The sequence below is a fragment of the Passer domesticus genome, chromosome 1 (genome assembly GCF_036417665.1).
Source record: "Passer domesticus isolate bPasDom1 chromosome 1, bPasDom1.hap1, whole genome shotgun sequence".
NCBI classification, from domain to species: domain Eukaryota; kingdom Metazoa; phylum Chordata; class Aves; order Passeriformes; family Passeridae; genus Passer; species Passer domesticus.
Genome location: NC_087474.1, coordinates 8,101,330 through 8,126,754, shown reverse-complemented (window position 1 = coordinate 8,126,754; position 25,425 = coordinate 8,101,330). Strand labels below are relative to the sequence as shown.

Here is a 25,425-nt window from a genome sequence, read left to right as displayed (position 1 = left end):
TGGACGCTCGACACAGAAAGGATTGAAACAATTTTTCACTAAAACTGAAACAGTTTGAAAAAAAAAAAAAAACAACCAAGACTAAACTCCGCATGAGCGCAGGAGAGGTGTCTCTTCTGACAACAGTATCCATTAGGTATAGGAAAATATTATCATTTCTGTAGCATAACATCCACCTTACTTCTTATTCGAAGAAGATTAGGGGAAATAAATGCCTTGTAGCAACCTGTGTATTCAGGTATGAAGCAACAGAGGCTTTGTTCCAGCTGGGGAGCAATTTGTGGGGAACAAGGTCCAGTTTTGCTGGAAGCGAAGCGGGCGTGTTACAGCTGTGGCACTCACAGGGAACATCTCCACAGCCAAGGGATTCTGGCACCGTTTCCAGAGGCCTGAGCCACTCAACCACAGCGATGGAAGGTCTTGGGTCGCGTCTGGGCAGAGGTATCTTTCAGGAGGCCAGAAAAGCCAGCCTGGCTGCTGCGCTCCTCACACGCCGAGGGGACAATTTCCTCTCCAACTGTTAGAAAATACCACTTCTGGTGTTTGTATCCTATTTTGTCTCCGAACCAAAGAGGGGGGAAAAAATAATACCCCAGCAGGTCATGGAGTTCAGTGAAAAATCCTACAAGCTTTTCCTGAACAAATAACAGATAGTGACCTCTGGCCCTGCCTTTGCATGAGAATTGCCATCGGCTTCGGGAGCCAGTGCTGCGGCGGGGGACGCGCAAACGGCAGATTCTGATTTAAAACTGATTTCTACACACACACACACCCCACCCGTTTTGGGTTTTTTTTTTTTTTTTAATCTATTTTTTTTTAAGAACCTAGAAGAAAAGGGGGGTGGGGGATGAGGTGGGGGGAGGCCTGGCAGCTCATCTGCATTACAGATCAGGCCCTCTTTGAGCAAACCAAGCATCCATAATTCATTACATGTTTCCTGCAGGGCCTGGAGACGGCCGAGCCTCCCTAGCAACAGAGCCATGGCAACAGCGCGCGCCGCCCGGCCAATCCGCGCGCGCCTTACAGCTGCGGCCGGGCCAATCAGGAGGCTCGACACAAAGGGAGGGCGGGTTGTGAGGGAATTGCGTGGCTTGGGAAGTGTGTCCGTGCAATCCTTGACTGTGAAACTGAGGGGAACGTGAGGGGCTTGGGCACTAGGAAGCGGGTTATTTATCTGCTTGTTTGGGTTTGGGTTTTTTTAGGAATTTCAGGATGTTTTAATTGGGTCTCCGCGAAGCAGAAACGCTCCTCGAGAGCGTGCCGTACTGCTCCGTGAGTGACGCATCGCTTTTAGAGAATCAGCTTAAAAATCAGATTATTTCTCCCTCCACTGCACCCTCCAGCAATAATCATCGCGGTTGCCCTTCCAAGCCCAGGGCTTGTCTTATCACACGACACAGTGATTGCTCTCGGGTGACATGCGGGAGAACAAAGCAAGAATGCAAGCGACAGAACAGTGGCGGAAACAACCCAAAAATTTGCCGTAGTAGAAGTTGTACCTGGAAACAAAACGTGCTGAAAGCACTGAGCCTCACCACACGCAATTCCTTTGTGGAGTTCTGTGAACTCTTGTTGTAGTAGTGCTACACGCGCAAAAAATGTGTAATTTCTCTTCTTTGAGGGGTTGGAAAGGGATTGAGCTTTGTTTAGATTGAATAAGAGCAGCGAAGGCAGAAAAGCTCGTTGATCACTGAAGGCACACAATGGTACCTTACTGCAACCATCACGTTCTGTAAAGTATCATTTTTCTCAGAATGGCATAAGGAAGTAGTTTCCTTTGAATATTTGTATTTAACATACATTTTAAAAGAAACACTTGATGTCCACGTGGGTAGAGAGGTTCGTAAATCCCGGTATAAAACTGTATCTTTTATCTTCAGGGAAAATGAAAAGCAATCATTTATCCAAACCTGAGCATTGCACTTGAAGCTGAGATACTGTGGGTTATCTAAGTAAGCGCTTCACCCCTCCACCTAAAAGCTGATCTCAAATTCCACTCTAATGCATATGTTGCTCAGATAGTGCGAGCAGAGATCAGAAGATTTGCTATGGATGCTTCAAAGTACATTTTGGGACCCAGTGCCCCGTATTGAACTTCAAGAGATGATGCATAAATTGAATAAAGCCATGAAGGCTGCCAGGGGAAGATTGAAAAATACATTCCAATCTCCCCTCATATATTTTATAAAATGTTGCAAACTACTTGCCTTTTCAAGGCCATGCCTTTTGAGATTCCAGAGATGAAAAAAGACTGTATCACTAACTTTTTTGATCTGATAAATGGCTGAGAACTCTTCTTTATCTTTCTTTCAACAAATTAGTATGACTAATTACTATGTTATCTGTTCAGTAGTGGCAGCTTCCCCCTTGTTTGAAGAGAGGCTGTGTTAGGATTTTCACAGCAGCATTTTGCAGCAGAAAAACCTGAGGTCAAAATATTTATTTTAACTTAAGAAAACCCCAACAACAAATAGTCTGAAAACATAATTAATGACCATAATTTTTTTCTCATGTCAAGAACGATCAATTTACCAATTTCATATTTTGCTTGTAATTAGACACAAATGAAGATTTGAACATCAGGCCTGTGACTGTTCATTAAAATAATTTAATGAACCTTGTGGTCTGCATAGTTAAAAATCAGAAATTGCCTTCCAAGATGGTGAAGTTGTCCCATACCTTTATCCTTAACTTTGACAAGTTCCACGTAGGACTGGAGGCATGCTCGCTGTGAAAGGCACTGTGCTCTCTAATGAGCTGTTACAATCACACAACTTAAGCTAATGAATTTCTTATCCTCTTATGTGGATGAAAGTTTCTGTTAGAAGTCAAAAGATCTCTGCTTTTTAAGTGGATTTGTATTTGCATTTGTGGAGGGAGGGGAGGAAAGGATACTGCAAGGAGTGAAATTCATTGTATGCTTCTTAACAAACAGCGCTGTGTGGCAATAACGAAACCATCACAATTCATAAAGAATCTTCACATGCTCCATTTGAAGTGCGGAATGCTCCAGGGCAAGGACACGGATCCACAGGCACAGGTGGAAATAGGAACTCACGCTTGAGTGAGTCAAGTGAGTCTGTGCAGGAGAGGACCCTGTTCCCCCTCACATCCTTGAATGACTCCGTGTGTGGGGAGCAAGGCTCAGTGCTGGCAGAGGACCCCCACCCGTGTCACTGCAACACAGTGTATGGAATAATCTGTCACTTCATGTGCAAAGGCTAAAATCTTCATTTCTTGGGGGTTTTCTGATGAACAACATCAGTCCTGAGCTTCAGAGATGCTGTAAAGTAACAACTCTGCACACTTAGACAGGGATCTGGAAGCATTTTGTAACCATTTACTGCTCACACCTCGCAGCATCACAGGGATACATTGCACCTCGGCCATAAAAACTGTGTTGTTCCACGTTTAAGTGCTGCTAGAAACTCTGTGTAATGTCAAGAGCTGGAAGGGAAAGTCCTGAATTATTTCAGTGCAGACTCTGATGTGCAGACTGCAGTCTGAAGGCCAGGGATGCCTTAAGAAAGGCAGGCAGGCAGGCAGGCAGGCAGGAAGGAAGGAAGGAAGGAAGGAAGGAAGGAAGGAAGGAAGGAAGGAAGGAAGGAAGGAAGGAAGGGAAGGGAAAGAGGAAGGGAAAGAGGAAGGGAAAGAGGAAGGGAAAGAGGAAGGGAAAGAGGAAAGGAAAGAAAGCTTTGACTACAATTTAGTCTCCTGTACATGGTCTTGGAGTGTTTCAAAAGGAGTTTTCAATCTTGCCAATGAGTTCATGTGGAGGTTCTGGGCATATGTTAACTGCTGAATTAGTTTCTCTACTCAACAAGTGTAGAATTATTTTCTCTACTCTTGTCTTAGGAGTATATAGAGAGCCTGCACATCTCTTTTGAGCAGTTTGCTGTTTGTGTCATTTAAAATAGTGAAGGCTGATATTGTAAGATACCTTAACAAGGTAAAAGTATTTACTAGTTACATCTTAGGGCCAAATTCTTGTTCCAAAGTAAGCAGCTAAACCATGCTTAAATCCCTGGGGTCTACTTTGGAGTCAACAAAATCTTGCTCATTGAGTTCAGTGGGAACTGCAACCCCTATCTGAACAAAATTCAACCCAAAGACTTCAAAGAACAGAAGATACCTATGAAAATATAGCTCTTGACTCTAAATTCCACATTAGCTCCTTAAAGACCTGCCCAGAGACTAAAGTACGGACAGAAGCCCAGTCATGGCCTGACCCAAAGCCCATAAAATTCAGCCAGAACACCTGAGTTTCAAAAGATTGGAATCAGGCTCCAAAGAAGCCACCTACAACAATTCAAACCCAAAACAACAAGTAGGATAGGTGATTTTATTTATTGTATGCTCTCTGACAACACAGAATCTGAATTTTCCGATGTATTTCACATGATCCATGCTTTCTTAAAGTACTTCATGGAAGCTCAGTGTTTTCCCCAAATTTCAGGCTGATGTGTAGGGAGAGGTCAGTGGATTTGCTCTGGATTTGCAACTGCACTGAGAGTGTCACCAGAGCCTCCAAGTGACTTGAAACCTGTACTTCAGCACTTCACTTTTATTTGGATTTTAAAGCTTTGCTCAGCTAATCCTACTGTGTCCCAGCAGCCTGGAAAATCCCCAGAAAAAAAAAAAAACCCTAGGGACTCCCCTTTTGCTATTGTCTCTTTCCGAAAGGGGCCCAGGTAGTGACTTGTGAGTTCCCTCCAGACAAAGCAGAGAGAGGAAAAAAGAACTAATCTGCCCTGCCCCCCGTGAGCGAGAGAAAGCCGGGGCTCAGCAGCGTGTGTGCGTCCCAGCGAGAGCGGCGCTGGGGCACAGGATGACCTCCGGCTGCCTACCCGCCACAAAGGGACCATGGCATTGACACAGCCTGACTGCTCTCCTTCGGAGGGGACAGATTGAGAGGAAGTGACCCTTGGTGCCCCCCTTCTGCAGGGGACCTTGTGAAATAAGTGTTGCTCTTCTCTTCCTTCCTTCCTTCCTCGGGCAGCTCAAAGAATTTAACGATGAGAAATCGCTCGCTTTTGCTTCATCGTTCAAAGAGCAAGCAGTGAAGAGACTTTTCCCTTGAAAGGGATAAGGAGGAAGTGTAGAGGAGCTAGCCTTAACTATTTACTTCTGTCTTGGGAAATCCAAAACTGGTCCACAGGGTTCATGGATGACAGGGCAGCAGGCAGCAGCAGCAGGAGCTCTGGGTGAGGCTGTGGGAGTCTGTTGGAGGTTGTTTTCTAAGGGGACTCATAAAATGATCCCTGCGGCCCCATTCCCAAGAACCAGGAACATCAGGATGTTCAGAGCTGTTTAACACAATTCCCTGATGGCATCTGCTTAATTCCAAGTGAAAGCCAGATATGAGAGGACAAGAAGGATTCTGGAAGCTGTGAAAAGGAAAAGGGTGATTTGGGGGAAAGGAAGCAGAAATGGTTATGCCCATGTCACAGCTCTGTGATCAATCTCTGCCCATCCGTGCTGAAGTTCACAGTGCCAAACTCAGAAACCAAGGCCAGTCCTGGGTAGATTTGAGCATCAAGGTCCTCTGAGGGGCAGCTGGGGGTGTTCAGCCTGAAGAAGAGGGGACCCTTATTGATATCTACAGCATGAGAGGTTGTAGCCAGATGGGGGTTAGTCTCTCCTCCCAAGCAAAAAGTGGTAGGACAAGAGGAAATGGCCTCAAGTTGTGCTGGGAGAGGTTTAGACTGAATATTAAAAAAAAAAAAAATTCTTCAATGGAAGGGTTATCAAGCATTGGCACAGGCTGCCCAGGGATGTGGTGGAGTCATCACCCCTGTAGGTGTTTATAAGACATGTAGGTATGGCATTTAAGGACATGGTTTAGTGGTGGACTTGGCAATGGGCAAATGGTTGGACTTGATGGTGTAAAAATCTTTTCCAGCCTAAAAAGTTTTGGGATTCTATCATAAACATTTCATGCACAGCCCTGGTTCACATCTCCTGGCTGTTGAGGGGCAGTAGGTAAAGCACATGGACTCGGTCTCTCCCCTCCCTCTTCAAAGGAGTTTTAAATGTCTCTCAGATGCACTTGGGGTAAGTTGGGGAGGGAGGGAATGACCTTTGGATTCTCCCTCCAGAGGGAACCTGAGAAAATGACCTTTTAGCCCTTAGCTCTGCAGGGGCTCGGGAGAGGTCGGGAGGAATGACTCTTGGTCCAATCTTGCTCACCACAGGGGCTAGGGGAAGGCAAAAGAGAAAGAACTCCAGGAATATGTGATCACGGGAATTTCTATCGTCTTCTGAAAAAGAGGCATGTTTACTTCATAGCCCTTGTAAGAAAAATAACCTGCCAGTGAGAAACAAGCCAGTCCATTTAAAGCAAGAAAAAGCCTCAACTCGATGACCTAGAAATCAATGCCGAAAGTAAAAGCTGATAAATAAATAAATAAGTAAATAAAATAATCAGGGATGTCATGCAAAAATCAAGGGGTGCCCTCTGAAGAGGTGTAATCAAGGCTCTGAGCCTTCAGTTATAATGGTTTTGATTAAAGAAAGCTGTGCAGAAGTAATCTATTTTATTTTTAAATGGCCTGATTTTCCCTCACTACTCTCTTGGAGGCTGAACCTAGAACAATTTGCAGGAGGACATGAAGTGTTCAGTGAAAAACAAGAAAAAAGGTATGCATTTAATAAAAAAGAAAACCGACATCTGCTTAAGTTACTTTTGGGGGTTGATGGCACACATTAAAATTCACTGAAAATAACAGTGCTCTGATAAAATAAAAACATGAAATCCTGGCTGATGAAGCCACACAGTTCTGCACTTTTCCCCCAAAACCTGCAATATAATTACAAGCACAGTTGTCACCCAGAGCTGGGCATGGGGGTCATCATGTGCTGTGTACCTGGGGTTTGTTTACTCTTTTTTACTCTTCCCAGTATAAAAAAAACTTAAAAACTTCCTTCCCACAAACTTTATATTTGTTGACAATTTTCAACTCTTCACTTGTTTCCATTATAGCTGAAAACTTCTTCAAGTTTGAAAATCTTCTGTTCTTATAGAGTCAAACATATTTTCTTTGCTTGATAAATAAAGACAAATAGTAGAAAAGAACGTCAAAAGAATCCCAGCTTGGGAGGGAGGGGAGGGAAGTTTACATTTTCTTCCTCGAGAAGGTCAGATGTTTATTCAAGCCTATCTGAGCCTTTTGAACAGAGCCTGGGCTGTGCTGGAAATCTCCTGAGAGCTGCGTTCCTTAGAGGATGGAAGGGAGGGCTGCCTTCAGAAGGGCTGGCCACAGAGTGCTCTGCTGGCTTCAGAGTCTGGCAGTGCCAAAGGTGCACTGAAATACAGGGTGCAGAAGCAAAATTTTGAAATACTGTCAAAGCTCAGCTCTTTCACACTTTATTTCTTTTATTGTTAAAATAAGCTGCATAAACTATTGAAGCCTAGAAAAGCAGAGGGAATCCAAAACTTCTACCAAGTGTGGAACTTTGGTTTGGTAAGTTACATGTTTTAGTGGAAATCCAGGCCACATCTTCATTTGCCTGTGGTCAGATTTTTGGGTAGATAAAGCAACTTTGATTGCCATTGGTTTTCTTTTGACGCTTCTTAATGCTTCAGGCTTACAATAGTGTTATTTTCACATTAGATGTTTGACATACAGACTAATGTACACAGAAAGAAAGACATCACTGTGTAACTTGGCCTATAAACGCTTCAACAGTACATTTACAGCACAGCAGAGATGTTTAAAGCTGAAAATCTTCACACTCCTTCATGGGAGGATGGCTGTGAACATGAGCACAGACAAGATGCTGATGTCCTCTTTGCAAAGGTAGGTAAGAGCATTGGACAGTGCCTGCAGCCACAGCTTCCTCTGCCAGGACTAGGGGCTGGAAGTACTTCTCTCCTAATAAAATACAAGAGTCCAAACAGACCTGCAAAATGCAATTTTTGTAGAGGCTTGGAAATTATCTTTGGCCACAATGAATGGGCAAAAGCTTATTGTGTCATCCAGTCCCCAGTCATAATTAACATTTGATTTCTAAAAGCAATCTTGTATGTTCTTTGTAGGAACAGCATGTGTTCTCTATTCAGAGGAAATCAAAGTTGTATGATGTTTACATTGCAGCAGCGTGCTTCAGAGAACAAATTTAGTCATTCAAAGCAGAGCTACTTTTAAGTAATATTAAGATAACAAGGAAGTTGTGGAACAGAGGACCAAATGAAGTTACATTTCTTACCTGTTAAAATTACTTTTATAATATGCTGTCTGCTGGCTTAGCTTCTGAGGTCTGCAGGTAAAATAAGGGTCTAAACCAAAAGTTTGTGAGGAATAATGTCATGGCACTCATGGCCTTGCCTATATCTGGACCATCCCTTTCCCAAAGTGCCACTCATCCTTTGCAGCCCTCTGGGACCATCCAGCACAGCAGCCATGTAGCACATTTTCTGCTGAGAGACCATTTTACATATTTTTAAAAACCTTTTACCAGGTACTTATGCACTGGTGTGCTGCCCAGTCTGGGGGACAGTTATGGGAAGGCACACCAGATGTCATTTATAAGGCCTGTGGTACCCTAAGGTTGCCTGGGTTATCTTGCATAATGCTGAACCATGCTGCGTAGGCACGTCTTTGTTTTGCTTTTCAGGAGAAAATTTACTCCACAATGATGAGGAAAAGCTGAACAAAATCTGATTTATCCAGAAATAATGTCCTTTTTTGTCCTCTTGAAATCACAGGTTTTTTGTGGGAGCAAGAGACCTCTTTTGCAAGGTGTAGCCAGAAGTAGAAGAACAGTCAACTCTAAGAAACACAGGCACTTGAAATAAACTAGAATTCACCACATAATTTCCCACATCAGTGTGGTGTACAAATGCACTGGACAAATCCTCATGTTTATTAAGGAGGAAGAGGTTGCTTGAGGTGTCACCTACAAAGCTCAGACTTGGCTTCAGCAAATGGTTTTTCTCTTGGTTTGTGTCCCAGGCTTGTTTAGTTCATGTGAGCACTTTACAGGTTATGCAGGGAACCCTGGAGCTCACATTCCATGTAGATGAAATGTAAATCCACTGAGTTTTTGCCACTGATGATGAAAAATGTGTTTAGTACATTGTTATTAAGTGAGAAAAAGCAATGTGTTACGGAAATCCATGTCTTTGACACCATTAAGATTCTTTCTGTTAATATAGGTGAGCACTGGTTGTAAGCCTGTGTGCATTTGTGTGAACAGGATGAAAAATAATAAAAAGATTACTGGAATCACAGAAGTGCAGGGATTCTAATACAACCACCATTCTTGTACAGGGATTGGCTGCCGTGCCCCTGGCATGTGTTTTTTGCCAAAATCCCACTGAGCAGTGCATGTTTGCTGGGTGGGTATTGTAACACATCCTAACACAAAACAGGAAGGGGGCATTCCGTGACACATTCTGATTAATTGGTTAACAGGAGCCTCCTCATACTCATTACAGCTATTCAGCCATATCACTTTTGAAATCTGAAGGCACAATTTTATCTGAGAGTCCATATGGCTTATTAGGAAACTGTGCATATAGAAAACTACCACTATCCTGAACCAAGATAATATTTATCTAATAGACCATAACAACTCAGAGACAGTCAATACGGTCTCTCATTTGAGCATGAATTTTTATATGCATTCTACCTATGCAAACACAAGTCATTTACATTGCAGGCTATCTGTCTGGTAAATCCATGTTTAGGTAATTCTTATAGCAGTGGGCCTTTTTTACAAGAGAGATTATGAAGATGACTTGAATGTATTATAGTCCATGGACTAATTTGGAAATTACTGAGTATTTGTCTGATAGATTGTAATGGACTCTGATATAGCTGTTGGCTTTTATCAGCTAAACCCATATTTTGGTATGTAAGCTAATTTGAAAAAGCAAAATATTTGCAGAATAATCAAGCAGGCTGCTCTGTTTGACTTGTAGCATCCTGCCTGCTTTGAGCCACCAGGTTGATGGAAAGAGGGACTATCTGCTACCAGGGCACAGACCTGGCAGAAATGAGCCATTATTGTAAATTCTCTCTTGTCCCTTCAACTCTGAGCAGCCTGAGAGTGTGCAGAGCAGATTGCTGCAGGCTGATGGCTGAGGAGAAAGTGAAGAGGTAACCCTGCTCACTTAATCCCATACAGCTCTGCAGAGAATATCCTGTGGCGAAGCCACACTTGCCCTGAGAGTCCCGAGCAGATCCCTGGCTGTATGTTTAGAAAGCCTTGAACAGGTTAGTTAAATAGGCTTAATCATCCTCACATTCTGTGATTTCTGTTCTGTTTTCCTTCCATTGGAAAAGCAAAGAAAAAAAAAAAAGAGAAAAATGGAGAGAAGGTAGAGAGTGTTGGAATATGGGAAAAGAAAAATAGCAACTAGATATTGTTTAGGTTTTATTTCAGTTTGGATACCGTTCAAAGTGAAGGATCAGAAAATTTTCAAAGAACACGGGATTTTGTGAAAAATACACTCAAAGAGATTTTTTTTTCTTTTAAGGCAGCATTTTTGGCAAATCCCAGCCAAGAAAATTAAGTCTTCCTGAGGAAGGATTGCCAAAATCACAGTGGCCCCTCAGCATAAGCTCTGAGAGGCCACAATAAGAGGGATGAAGGTGTCTCTCCTCTTCACTGAATGTAGAGGGACCCCACGTGGCTGGTGTAGACTATGTGCCTGCTTCCTAAATGACTCCATTTAGGGGAGGAGTTCTCAAATTCTGCTTTTTCACCAGATAGTCTCATTGAAGAATAAAGGAAAAGCACTCAGGCAGCACCAGCCTTTCCCACAATTTTCTATAAGTTACCACAGTGGCTCTCCCCATGTATCAATGTGCACAATCCCTCTGATTAAATTGATTTCAGTCATGTTTATAGCATCTCCGAATCATTTGGTGGCATTTCCAGAAGAGGCAGGAGGTGCTGACACTGCCTGGAGTAGAGAGAGAGTTTTTCTGTGTTGGAACCACACAGAGAATAAGTGATGCTGTGTGCTACAGTTTTGGTAGGTCTTCATGCAACTGTGCAGAGAGTTGCAGTTGTTATCATTATGAGACATGGATGAAGTCTAAACTAAAATTCTGATAAATAATGTAAACTGAAATGCAAATTTTTATCAGATCTCATTTTTCTGGAGGAGTATCAGTAAAATAGCAGTTGACATGGTGCCAATAGGATAGTATAATGAAAAGTAGTATTTAATTTCCTTGAAAATTAATTTAAATTTGATTATTGAGGGTCTGTCATCAGCTGTTAAGCTGCTAGAACAGGCTTCAAGAACTACTAGATGACTACATAACCCAAACCCTTCCAATTAGCTAAATAAATAATCTGTATTCCTCTGTATGCTTTGTGGCAGAAATTAAGGTTTCACAAAGAAATGAAGATTCTGAGCATAGAGCTTGCACAAATCACTTCACAGGTTTGTCTTAGTTTTTAAGAGGATTAAAAGGAAAAACACTGAAAAGAAATGTGCTGATTTCTGCCCTGCCAAGTCTTGCCCATCTTCCAAAGTGAATGAGGAGAGATGAGCCTTTCCACAGTACCCCTCACTTCTGCTGATGCAGCACAAGGCTGTCTAGGAAGCTCCAGGCTGGTTCCTGTGTACTCTGCATGGTAAGTAAGCACACTACATTGCATTTCCATTGAAACAGCAGCACAGATTCAACAGTGCATCTTCCTGAGCCTTCCTGCATACTTTTGTAGTTCATCTGTCACCTCCAGTCTCAGTTCTTGCTCTTCTTCACTTCCTACTGCCATCAATCCCCAGTGATGGTTGTGCCTGATGTTCTCAACAATATTTCTGTCTCAAGCCCATCTCTGACCCTCTCCTGGCCTTCAGCCATATGTGTAGCTGTTTTCTCACCAAACTAAATTGATGCATACTTCTAACAATAGAATGATTCTGAGTACAGCCATCACATCATCCCTCTTTAAGGAGAACGGATTTGAGTTCAGGAAAACAACATTTGACATCAGTGAGGATGGCCCGTGTTTGAAGGATATATTTAAGTGCTTTGCAGAATCAGAGTTCCAGTCAGTCTCCTATATGCCTCAGTTTCCCCAGAGGAGTTGTCATTTACTCACATTGCTGATGTGTGGTGAGCTCCCACTGACTGTGTGTTCATGATGTGCTTGGGAAAATGCCACTCACTTTTCCAAAGGTCTGAATTGCCTCTCTTTATTTTAACTGGTTTCATTCGTAGCCCCCAATGTTCTTTCCCTTTAGATTGTGTCTGTGTGATTTCTTTATGGGTGAAATTAAAATGCATCAGGAAAGTTCCTGAATAACAAAATGCAGCACTTCAGCCACCTGGAGTTTTACTCTATTTGTATGCCCACTCCTGCTTCAGTGACTCTTTCAGAGGTTCCCACCCACAGCTGCAGCTAAGTGGGCACGTCTAAAGGTGACAGATTGAGAATATATGTTCATGTGGATGTATAAGTGTATATATAGATTTCTGTTCCTCCTTTGTTTCTTCCTCCTGTTCACTGATGTTAAAGTCACACACTTGCAATTTAAACCCCACCATACATTGTTATTTTGTAAAATAATAAAAATGTTGCTCACCTTCATCCCTTCCCTTTCACAGAATTTCACATCATTTCCCTCACTGCTGTTTTACAAGGGACTTTCATAAAGCTATTGATCCTCTTCTTTGACCATATCCTTGTCATCCCAGCAGAAGTATTTCCTGCACCAGCGTTCCCATGTAGGTCTAAGCTGACAGTTGACTAGGAAGGCTTCAGATCCAAATCAGACTTCTTGACACAACTGATATGTTCCTCACAAGACTCTGTGGAGTGTCATGGCTTGTACTGCATTGTATTTACCTGAAAAATTCAGAATCTGATCAATACCGTAAAGCTCTCAAAGTTGAAGGCACTCGCACTGGTGAGGGGGGGAACTGTGATTCTGGGCTTACGTTTTTACATCTGTTCACTTCAACCACCCTTGTGCTGCTTTTGTGTTCACTTTCTTTGAATATTCATGTGATTGAATTCTGTGTCCATTAACATTCACAGAAAGTGAACCTCAGAGCTGCACATATATTTGCAGAAGCAGCGGTTTACATTTGCACACTTAGGTATTCATAGCTAAAAGCACTCACTCGAGGAACAAAATCACTACCATTTACCCAGCCAGTCCCATGCAAAACTGTTTATTACTCACAAAGAACTGATTTTTGATCCTGCTATAGAATTTTTTTTGCTTGCTTTTAGAAAAAATTGTGTATGTAAATCACTACTTTCCATACATTTGTGCAAGTAGAAGAAAAGCTTAGACAGATTATGTATTAGGAAGTATTTGTTTAGAATTTGGATACTCCTGCCACAAAACTGTGACCTCTAGTAGATCTTGGTGGTATAGAAACTATGACACACAGGCTTTTCAGCAGAGATGTTACACATCCACCTGACACAGTTAATTAAAATGTCACTTGTATAGGAGTAAAGGGAGATGAATGTGAGCCAAACAGCTGAGCAGAGAATTTTGTTTTGCCTTTGAGCAATTCACTGTAATTTTGTTTAAACACAGGGTTGGGGGGAGGGGGGGGTTTCCATTGTATTGATCAATAAAAAGCTAAAAAATTTACCCTAAAAAACCCACTAGCATATTAAAACTATTTTCTTTACAACTTAGACTTATTGGTCCCAAACTTTCCAGCTTGTCCTGCACAGTGCCCTGACACACTGTCATCCCTGCCAAGACCCCTTGTGATTTCAGTGGAAGTTATAACAATCTTGCCAGGAGGGTGTTTAACATCCAAGGTTTCACTAAGTGACAACATGGGGTTAAGCCCATCAGGGTCTGTGAAGTGCCATGTGGTTTCTTGAAAATGTACCTTAAATGCAAACACTGAGCTGGCACAAATGCCAGGAGTATTTGATGGTGTGTGTTGATGGCACAAAGCTGGGAGGTGTTTCCAACAGAGGAAAGCTGATATGGGGTACAAGGAGGGATTGCATTGTGCTTTGGACTGAAATAATGGAAACAGGGTAAAATTAATACAAGGTGCAAAATATTGACTGATACATTTAGAGCTAACACCCCAAAAATAGCTCCCATAAGATGGGAGCCTATCAGTGGAAATGACTGAAGGGTCATGAGCTGGTTCTGTGGCAGCTGTGAGCCACCAGCTCCAGGGCAGGTGTGAGAAGGCTGCCTTCAGCTGCACCAGGAGTGAAATTCCTAGGAGAGCTAAGGCTGTATCAAGGTAAGAGTCGTGATCTTCTGGGCTGGTCTAATGGCTCACTCCTGCCCTAAAAACAGACATGAGTCTTGTGCCCTTTTCCCACATTCAGACATGGCTCCCACTATCTCCTGTGCACCATTTCTGTTCTCTTCAATCCCTTCTCATGTCATGATCTTCTGCTGCCTATCAGTCCAGTCTCCTGCATTTTTTTGGTAACCAAGGAACAAAAAATAGGGGTTTTCTGAGTGAATGAGCTGCATCCATTTGCAGAGGGATTCAGAGAGCCACATACCTACCACAAGGTTAATGACAAGAGTGTGTAGCAGACAGCAGAGGTGGGGGAAAGGAAAAGGAGTGGGCACTGATTCTACTGGGAAGTGGCTGTCAGGACAGTTTATCCCATTTTGGGAAAACTGCTGCCATAGTGGCTTTGAGTCTGAGAGGAGCTCATCTGAAGCATTGCACACGTGGGATTGTCACACCAAGATGGGTCTTTTGGTGGTGTCTTTGCAGAGCAGCCAGAGAAAGGAGGTTCAGACTGCCTCACTGCCCTCCAGAGATGCTCCTGGGACAGTCAGGGCTTGGGACTTCCCTGCCCAAGTTGGAAAACATTGTGCCAGTTGGCAGCCTCTGCGAGAGGCTTGCTGCCAGACCTCCAGTTTGTGATAGCAACTTGTCAACCAAGAGCAGACTCCAGAGTCTGCCATGCCAGCACACAAGTGCTGCAAACACCACTATATGGTCCTTTTTGTAAGCCTGTTAAGGTTTTTTTGCCCTCAGCTGAAAACCTGAACCAGAACTTGCCTCCTCAACTCAGTAGAAATGTAGTGATTTTTTTTTGTAGTATTTAAGACCAGGGTATGCAGGGGATCAAATAAACTCAATGGCAAAACAAGAGAAGGCAATTAGCAGGATATATGGCCAAGCTCTTAATTACCACATTGAAAGCAAATGGTCACAAGGATACAAATACAAAAGACAAATCTGCTCAGGGATAGCAACGAGCCTCCAGCTCCTAGACACCCCAAGAGCCTTTTCAGCTACCAGACCTGGGAATCAGGAGCTCCTGGGGACACCCTACCTTCCAAATTTCTCCCCCATTTCCATGTCTCCATGTATTCCTGGTGTTGTACTAGCTTCAGGAGCAAGTGATGTGTTTTTATCCAATAATCCTTTCCTGGGCATTCCTTCAGCATCAGGTGCTCTCACCATACAGCAACTTACCCCTCTTTGTCCCAGAGGCTTTGACACGTGTTGCACAAATGATGTCTGTCTCAGGATACAGATCTGGAGCAGTGAGAGGGATCCTTTCATCCTTTCCTGTGCCAACACTTCACAGGAGCTGTGCCATGCAGTGCTCACTCACCCTGCAGATATTCCTTCGCTGCTGTGCCCAAGACTGCAGGTCCCAGCATCCTGGAAGTGGTGTGTGAAAGGATCCAGCACAGTGATGAGGAGTGCCAGGGAACACATCCAACCAGTGCAGGAGCATGAGGAGGCTGGGGAAAACGTGAAGGATGAGGTGTTTTCTGCTTTTCAGAAAGAGAACTGGGAAATAGGTCTGGGAAATAGAGCAGGAGGTGTGAGAACTGGATGATTTATGCGTATGTACACACGAGAAAATGAGAAGCAAAGTTTCAAACTGACAATTCATTTGGGTTTTTTATTGATTATAAATTGAATCTGCAAGCTATAATTAATAACCTGAGCCTGAACTATACCTGTTATAGAGAGTTGCTAACACATCTCTATAAAATGTCTAGCAAGGCAGTAGCTAAACATAAATTCTGTGAAGCTTATGATTCCCAGCATGTTACCAACTTCCTATAAAGGCAGTCTGTTATAAAACATGGCAGCAGGCAAGGCCATGAAATGCTGCTTGAAAACATCTCTTCTAGCAACTATTTTCAGTGTTGCTACACTTTTTGTGTAGCCTTTGTAAGGTTTCTGTGGCCCATTTTCACCTCTTTCCTCTTTGTTCTTGAATAAAAAAATGCAATAGTCATATGAGAAGGTATGTTCAAAGACCATTAATGTTATTTTAATGCCTGTGTTTATGTCATAATTTACACTGTTTCCTTTGGACACAGCTATTTGTACCCACAGCTGAAAATTCAGCTTGGGGCTGAATTTGGGCTTGGGGCTGTGTGATTTGGGCTGAAGTGGCATTGCAAATTTTGACTTTATGGGTGGAGATTTTATGTATATACATATATATACAAAACTCTTTTGCCGTGACATGCCTAAAAAGGGGGCAAAAGCACCCAAATGCTTTTATCTCTTCTCTTACACATGACTCCAACAATAATATAATAATTTTCATTTTAAAGTGCACTAATGCCATTTTAATCATTTTTTTGAGCAACTAACGTAATACAAAGGAAAGGATGAAATGGAATATTTGTGGCTGCAGAGACAGATATCATTATTCAAGGGTAGAAGCATGTGAAAGGGTAAAGGGGGTTTAAAGAGATACTCTTTTGTTGTACTTAACACTGATAAATGACATACAAGTCAGGATAACAGGGCAGAGCTCCTGTCAGGGAGACAGTGATAAATGTGGAGGCTGGGACAGAAAGGTCCACTAAACAGAAATCTGTATATGACACGTTGTACATTTGATAGACTTGTCTGCATGGTCTGAGCCACAAAGTGTTCCTCTTGGCTCAAATTATGGCCCTTGAGCACATCTTATACAACCACTGAGCTCATGTTTGTTTTCCCATTTCCGTGTGGCAGCAAAGATCAATTCCCCTTAATCAGTGCAACACACAGGGCTAAAACCAGTGAGGGGAAAATGCTCTTATACAAATATAATTAATATCTCTTTCAGGCAAATCATTGTATAATATGGAACAAAGAGCAAACAGACCTCTTTATTATTACTGCTGTCTCCTTTTAAAAAAAGTCCATCGTCGTCCTTTTAATCAAAATATTTATTTAAGAGAAAACAAAATCTCCTATTATTCCTTTATGAACGAAACAGAAGGTCTGTGATTTGTGCATTAAGCTTTCTACATCCCATGCAACATGGCCTCTACTTCTTGCATATCCTCAGCATCAAGAATGAAGACAGAGGAGTGGAGACAGTCAGAAAAGGCATTTATGTCCTCCAGAAGCAACTTTTAAGAGTTCACAAAGACAAAAAATCCATATAACATTCACTGTGCCCTCCTAACAGATGACCAAGGCTTGTGCTTTCAATAGGAGGAGCATGCACGAAGGAGTCTGTGTGATACCAGGTAAAAACACAAGGAAGATTGAATGAAAGCAGTTCTGGTGGAGGATTAGAGACTGATTTGGGTTTCTTTAGGGACACAGACATTTTGACTGCCATGTTCTGCCAGTCTTGTTGAGTGGTGTGAGTCTGGTGGTGCAGGGAGAATTGCCAAGTTCTAGGTGGGAACACTTTCTCTGTTGCAGCAGGTCATGGGTGTATCACAGCTTGGGTGAAGCTGCCCTAAGGGTCTGTGGGGACCAATATCATGGGAGCATAGACTGGCTTGAGCTGGAGGGGACCCTAAAGACCACCTGGTTCTGAAGCCCTTGCCATGGGCTGGGCCACCTTCCACTCAGACCAGGGTGTTCAGGGGCCCGTACAACCCAGCCTCAAATACTTCCAGAGATGGGGAATCCACAACTTCCCTGGGCAAGTTGTGCCAGTCCCTCACCACCATCACAGTAAAGAATTTCTTCCTATTATCTCTTTTTAACCTACTCTCTTAGTCTGAAGCTGTTCCCTCTTGTTTTATCTCTTCATGCCCTTGTCAGAAGTCCCTCTCCAGCTCTCTTGTAGTCCATTTAGGGACTGGAAGGTGCTCTGAGGACTTCCTGGAGCCTTCTTTTCTCCGGACTGATCAACCCCAGCTGTCTCAGCCTGTCTTCATCACCCTCCTCTGGACTTGCTCCATCGGGTCCATGTGCTGACACAGTTTAACAAAGATGAGTCACAAGGGCAGTGTTGAAACCTGAATTTCAAAATTATCCAGCTCCATATCTGCTAGTGTCACCACTGGCTGCTTTTGTCCCTTGCCATCTCCAGCACAGTCCCAGGGAGTGATGTGGAGAGGCACATCTGTGCTCCAGGCCATGCTCACCTCTTGTTACTGAATTTAGGGCTGGGAAAACAAATGGGAAAGAGCTCCCCTGTCCAGCACTGTGCAGAGGAGACAGGGACAGCAGCACAGGTATCTGTGTTCACTCTTCTGCTGAGAACTCCCTTCTTCCAAAGTCTTCTGGGACTGTAGGAGGGATCAGCAACATTGCTGTCAGAAATGTTTTATAGGGAAAAATACTGGAGGCTTTCCACTTAAGTGGCTTCACTTTCCAAGCACTCACTAAGTTGAAGAACAGGCCGTCCAAACTGTTCTGCAGAGGAGAGAGGGTAGAAACCATCTCTGCAGCCATACAACAGAGCTGAAATTCCAGGGAAGGGTTCCCGTGAAGGTGGCCAATCTCAAGACCCTCTTATCAGTGATTGGTGTGGGAGGTGTGAGAGCCACAGATTTCAACACAGTGAGGCCAGGCAGATGGGTGCCCACACAGAAACTGTGGATATGGGGGTAATCTTTACAAGAAACAAGACCCTTTAATAAATCCTGCCATATTTCAGACCCCTCCTTTACAGGAGCTGTGTTTAAATTTAATAAGCTGCCCCTTCAAAGCATCCCTTTTCATAACACGCTGCTCTGACACCACAGCTGACACAGTCCAAACAGATTGACTTGGGAGGGAAGAGGGAGAAGGGAGGGAAATAATGTGTTGTCCCCCACATGCTGTTTTCTGTCTTAATTTGCTACCTCTTGCAGTGTGGGTGAGAATTGGTATCCTGATACAGAAATCCCCTGTTAGTCCCTGGAATCAAAGAGAGCATTAAATAACAGACCTCACCTCCGTGGTTTTAAAACTATATTACAAGAGTTTCTCTGTTTAAAATGTATTTCTATTACAGAGTCTAAATATTGATTTCAGCCTAGAAAATTTTGCATGTTAGCATAGAAAGAGGGAAATATGCTGCATTTTCCCATTTTTTGACTATTACATTACCTTTTTGTTATTAAAATAGTAAAAAAAGAAAAATTTGTCAACTGTTAGTTGTTGTATATCTTGTCTTTTTCCATTTTAATCCTGTAAATTTTTGACAGGAACTGAAATAAGCTCTACAGGGATTTTTTGAAGAAGCAAAGTCTATTCAATAGTAATGTAAAATGCAAATTAAATATTTGTTCAGTGTTTAGTCGTTCCTCAGAGACTAAAAGAAATTCTTCATCACGACCTCTATACTGACCTTCACACCAAATTAGAAAGTTATAGTGTTTATATGGACCCATATACACTGTCCCTGTTTTAAAGAAGAAATTAATATTTTACAGCAATTGCAATTTGTTTCAAGGATCATTTTCTGAGATCTCTGCTTGCTGAAGACTACAATTTACCTTTTTACAATTTCATTTAATGATCTGACATTTGAGACACTTCCTAATTAATTCTGTCGCTGCCTAAGCCAGCTGTGATAAATATAACCTGTGCATACAGGATTACATTGTGGCTTTCAGAAAATACATCCAGTGAGAAAAGGTGAAGCTTCCATGGTAGGACATTTGTGTCATCCCTACTGGAAACAGGGAAACTGGAGTGGCCACTGCACTGAGGGGCTGGTGTGAAAGGCTGCACAAAGAAAGGGTGAGAGCAGAGACTGCTTTGTACTTTCATGGTTTAAGTTTTTAGCACACAGACCCAGCTGTTTCAGAGTTTGGCATTTGTAGGATGCTTCTTTATCAGTAGTTCTGGAATGGAGCTCCTTGGCTCAGCTGTGGTCAGCCTGAGGCAATCCAGCAGGAACGCTGGGTGTGTCATCCCCTTGGAAAACCAGAGGGAATGTCCTGGGCACGGCCAGAGCGTGGGCTCAGCTCATGGCTGGGTCAGCTGAGGGATGCTGTGGTTAAAGAAGTCAAGCTACAAAAATGGTGTTTGCAAGGCAGCAATGGGGTCATTTTGAACATGGCTTTGCAAGCAGCAGCTGTGCCAACTGATGACACAATTTAGTGACCACTGGGCCACCAGGCTGAGCAGATTCTTTGCTCTGTGTACAGTCAGTCATGGACCTTGCTTATCAATCAGAAAATAAAACAGCATTTTTAAATCTGACAAAGGCTCCTGGATACTGCCCAAAAATTATGCACAGCATGTGCAAACTTCTTTTTTATATCTTTACTTCCAAGTAAATATTTCAAGTGTTTTTTGTCCTTTTGATCAGTGAATTAAAGATGTGAAAGGGAAGTTTTTCATGCCACAAAAGTTGGGGGCTTTTCATTAAAGAGCAAAAATATCTAGAATAAGATTATAACAGATCTTGAACTGTTCATTATTTGTAATATAACAGATCCTGCTGTGGAGGAAATAGTAATTGCAACAACTGGAATAAGTCTAATACTTCCAAATTTCTGTTTCTATGGTGACTTCAATAAATATTCTTTTCATGATAAATTTAGGTACTCAGGAACATAAATGCTTCCTGCCTTCTGTTTCACACAAAAATAGAATCATGTTTGCACAAAGATATGTTTTAGATACATTTGGCATATTTTCACCAGATTGCCACGTTCTTGGTGACTATTATTTTTTTCTGAAAAAGTAGCAGGTAGCCATAAATACTACTTCATTTAGATTAGAGAAACTGTGATTGCAGTAGCAGGAGTAGACCTGGTGTGGAAAAGGGAAAATCTGCATCTTCCAGGGACCCAGAATGAGATAATTTCACTTTTGCTGTGGCTGTCACTCACAAAACCCTCAGGAGGAGCAGCCTGGTCATCAGAGATTATTTGGTTGCCTGAATGTGTCTGGTGGCTGCAGACTCGAGCTATGGCTGTTCCCCACTCAGTCTTGGCTCTTTTCTTGTGTCAGCAGGGCTTTGCCAGAGCAGGAATTCCAATATTGTTTTTCCATTGTTAAAGTTGTGAGCTTTAACTCTGGTCCAAAGTGACACAGACATTTTTCCTTTCTTTCTTTCCCTCCTGTGCCTATAGAACCAATAACTTTATGTCATGTTACTTCTTTGATTTTAAACTAGAAGTAATCTGCAACCGGAAAAATAACAACTGTGTGTTTGGAGTGTTCCATCCGAAAGGGAGCAGGAGAGACGGGGCTGGAAGTGCTGGAGCAGGTTGAGCCGAGTTTGGTTTCATAGTGGAGGTTTCCCTCCAGTGGCTTCTCCAAAAAGTGCAGCGTTGAAGAAGCAGCTGGGGTTTTAAGCTGAAATAAGGCTGACTGAAATAAGGTGCTCTCACATCTCCCAAAGCTAACCCCATGCTCTGTTACCCTAGGAAAAAAGCCAGTGAATTAGGCAAACTGATGTCTACATCCACAGGTCCCAGGGAGCTTACAATATCCAACCAACAGGAAATTCAGGCCTGTCCTTCTGTTGAATGAAAAAGTTATTACCCTCCTTAATTTATCCTAATGATGTACTTTGGTTTTCTCTAATAACAAACTCCTGAATGCAGTTCATATCCTAAGGAGCTTACAATCAAAAATCAAAAATATGCAGGAAATCAAAGAAATCATTAACAACTACATTTATTCTGTATAATAAAATATATGTATAATGTTCTATGTCTAAGATGAGGGGCTTTTTCTTAAGCCTTATGGCAAAGTATAATTAAAATAAGAGCTCTGAAGGCAGGCAATGATGTCATGTTGTGGCTGTTTGCAAGATGTCGCTCCCAAGCCCTAGGGCCTATGGAAGAAAGTGTACAGGTTCTTGATGGAAAAGTGAATGATGTAGGAATGCCACCAGGAATGATGGCACCCTGGCAGGGGGGAGCTGAGGCAGAAGGTTGGGAGCTGGCCAGGCTGGCAGGAGGCTGGTGTTCAGTGTCTGAGAAAGAGGAGTCAGTGTGGAAAAGGAAAGGTGAGAAGCAATCCAGGCTGGAGAACGACCTTTTGTAGTCCATGGGTAGGAGCAGGGTAGGATTGAATTTCTCAAGGGTAGCAAAAAGAAACCTGCAAGGATCTAAGAGTGAAAATGGGCTGCCTGGAGGAGAGGTTTACCTGTGGGCATTGCTGGGGAAGGGCTGGCTGATAGAGAAGTCAGAAACGAAGAAGCATTGAGATTTCAGTAATCACAGCTCAGCCAAATCCCAGCTCATACAATGGCTGGGCTGGGAGCCTGAGTGACAGGCAGAACAGCCTTATCACCTGCCATCATTAGGAAGGGATGTGGAAAGGAGGAAAGATTAAAAACGGAACAAAAAGCAACTGACCAATCACAAAGATGTGCCAGAGGTTTAGTCTGGACAGCAAAGGTAGGATCCAAATCCTGCTTAGGACACAGAATCCGAGGGATCTGCCAGGGTGGCTGTGTGTAGGGTCCCGTTACATTTCACTGTCAGGGTGAGCTCTGGAGCCCAGAGTGGGGATCATGTGGCCAAAAGCAGGTCAGAACTTCAGGGTGATCTCCAATATTCCTGGGGGTCAATGGATTGCCCTGACCAGAGCTCCACTGTCTGCTGTAGGTGCTTAGGCAGTAGCTCCAAAGACACAGCTACTTATGGGTGCTTTCCACCCTAGGAACCCAGTAATCCAGATGTTGTCGGCATTGAGAGGACACTGGGATCAAAACTGTGGTGCCCCAAAGAGGATTGGAAAGAGAGATGATAAAGGAGCAAATGGATGTAAAACAGGACATTCAGTAAGGGGCAATATTTAGTTCTAAAATTTTATGTAGCCTGAGTGAGAAGGTTTTGAGTCCTAGGCGGAGTTCTTTGAAAGGCAGTTTTTGTTTGTTTGCTTGCTTTTTTATCTATTTATTAGATTTAAAGTCAACACTTTAATCTGGAGACATTGTTTTCACATCACAGCATGACCCATCACTGGCCAGGTGAGAGAAATTTTGACCACAGTTTAGCAAAGCATACTGCATGCAACTTAAAGACTGGTCCCTCTGAAAGCCAGGAAACAATTCACACATTTGAATGCATCTAAAGACTTCACTTGTTTTTAATCATAATCACAGAGAATTACTCATTTAAATACTACCAGGGATTATAAATCGCTTCCCTTTCATCGCTGATTTTTACAGTACTTGATTTTTTAGCATTTAACATTAAAATATAAGTGTTACAATTTTTATTTTTGGATGTGCTTTTACTTTGCTCTAGAGCTGCTTAATTCTCTGCCATATCTGGAATGACATTTGCCATGGATGTCAGCCAGTAAGTTTGTGAAAGTTTTTCTGGTTCCCTGGAAACCTTCCCTAACATCCCACCCTGCCCAGAGTTTAGACAATGACACATCTCAGTGTTACATACTTCCCATGCCTCAGTTCTGAAGGGATTTTTCCCCTTTGCATATGAAGAAGAGCTGACATAGCCTAGATCGGCTTTTGAGACATTCTTGGAATAGTCAAGATGCTCAGTGTTTAAGAGAAATATTTATTTTACAGTTCACAGCCAAGGGCAGCTGGCCTGGCTCAGAACCCGTTGACTCCATCAGGAATTGGCTCTGGCTGAAGGAAGCTGCTCCCTGCCTGCCAGCAGATACATGGCCAACCAAAAGTGTAAACCTGAGAACTGGAGGATTTGTGCTACCACTTAATAAAAAAATATGAGTTTATCCAGATTACACAAAGAGAACAGTGCTTGGCCTGCAATTTTAGGAGGATTTACTTTCCCCAAGACTTAGACAGTTTAAAGAGCCCCTGAAATGCAGATCTGAGCCCCAGTCTAGTGCACCCTGACAGAAGAGACACATATCAGCAGCATTGAATACCACACTCTCCAACCTGAGAGACCCAAGCAAGGGATGAGCAGCCCCTGTGGCAACATTTCCAGAGGATGAGCACTCAGAATGAAAGGGATTAAAATCAGAATACTAGTTGGTATAATTCAAGGAAAAAAAACCAACCCATATAATAACTGATCTATAATAAGATTCCTCAGGTTTTCTCCACATAATCAGGTCCTCCTGCACTTTCTCTGTCAGAGATTTCCCAATTCCCAGAAGATTTCCCAATTTCTAAGCTTTTTGCTCTGCCTCGTGTTTGCAAATATTCTTCCAAAATAAGGAGGACTTATTCCTGCTGGTGTATCCCTTCTACACATAAAACAACCTGGGTAGAACAATAACAACCAGATGTGATATATGATGTATCATAATCTGTAACAGCAACATCTCTCTCCAGCCCAGGAGGGTTATTTCATTCATCAGGTGTAACGAGTGTTCAAGCAGTTTATGACACATACTGCTTCACACAATCTAAATGCAGCTGTGTCATTATATCAGATAAATCCTCCTAAGCAAGAGTCAGTGCTATCATACACACACACCAGGAAAAAAAAATTGTATCTGTGCTACTCCAAGGGCTCAAGCTTTGCTAAATGAATTCAATTGGGATTTAGGTTACTGGTTTTTAATATAATTATTCTACACTAACAGTGAATTTAGGGTTTTCTAATATTAGTTCTGCTCCTGTGCTGGGTCAGTAGGAAGGTTCCAAGGCCATGCCAAGAGTAAGTAGCTCCCACGAGACCCCTGGCAGACAGACTTTGAGGGTGTTCTGCTAACAGCGTGATTTTATCCGAGTTTGTGAAATCTGTAAACTGTGTTTAGTAATAAAACGTACACAGATTAGAAGCAAAGAGAAGAGACAACATGAGACTTAACAATATTGTGGTTTCCAGGCAGGGGTCAAGGTCAAAGCCCATTTTCATAGTGAAATCAGCAGCTGTCATTTCCATGTGCCTATTTCTTGTCTCCAGCCATACATGATGCTGAAAGAGCCACATACACATCACGAGCAGACTGGTGAGAGTTTCTGGCAATGCTCCAAAAGTAGGCTATAATGAGCAAATGACAGCTGGGAACTGGCAAATTTCTCGTTTCCTTCTAAGATTTTAAAATATGAATGGGTTTTCCAGGGAGGGCAGGAGTTACCAGTAAAATATTTCCCTGGCATCAAAATTATTAATCTGAAATAATTCAAGGATGACAGTAGTGGTCTGCAAAATCCCAGTTAGAAGAATTTTTAAAACAAGAAAACTAGTAGGAATAGGGATTAGAATCACTTTACTAACAATATGGAACGATACAGATATGTTTATTTTGAAAGGTAATCATTAGCGCCAGTCATAATAAAATGCCTGAAGCTAAACTTGTAAACTTGTAAAGATATGGAATCCATTGTGATCACATATTGAGCAATGAGCAGTGGATTCTTTGATACAGTTTGCCTCAATCCAGCCCTATCTAG

The 25,425-nt window shown here is 42.5% G+C and overlaps 1 long non-coding RNA gene across 2 annotated transcripts in view; it reads right to left on the bottom strand.

The window, feature by feature from the left end:
* The window catches only part of LOC135278731 (uncharacterized), a 42,212-nt gene extending 41,199 nt beyond the window's left edge, over positions 1 to 1,013 (bottom strand). Inside the window, exon 1 of one of the 2 annotated variants that reach the window (XR_010346160.1) lies at positions 931 to 1,013. This is a non-coding gene — a long non-coding RNA (uncharacterized LOC135278731). Of the gene's footprint in view, positions 1 to 226 lie in introns of both variants that reach the window. The other variant, XR_010346172.1, reaches the window with a different exon arrangement.
* Between the last annotated feature and the right edge of the window lie 24,412 nt (positions 1,014 to 25,425).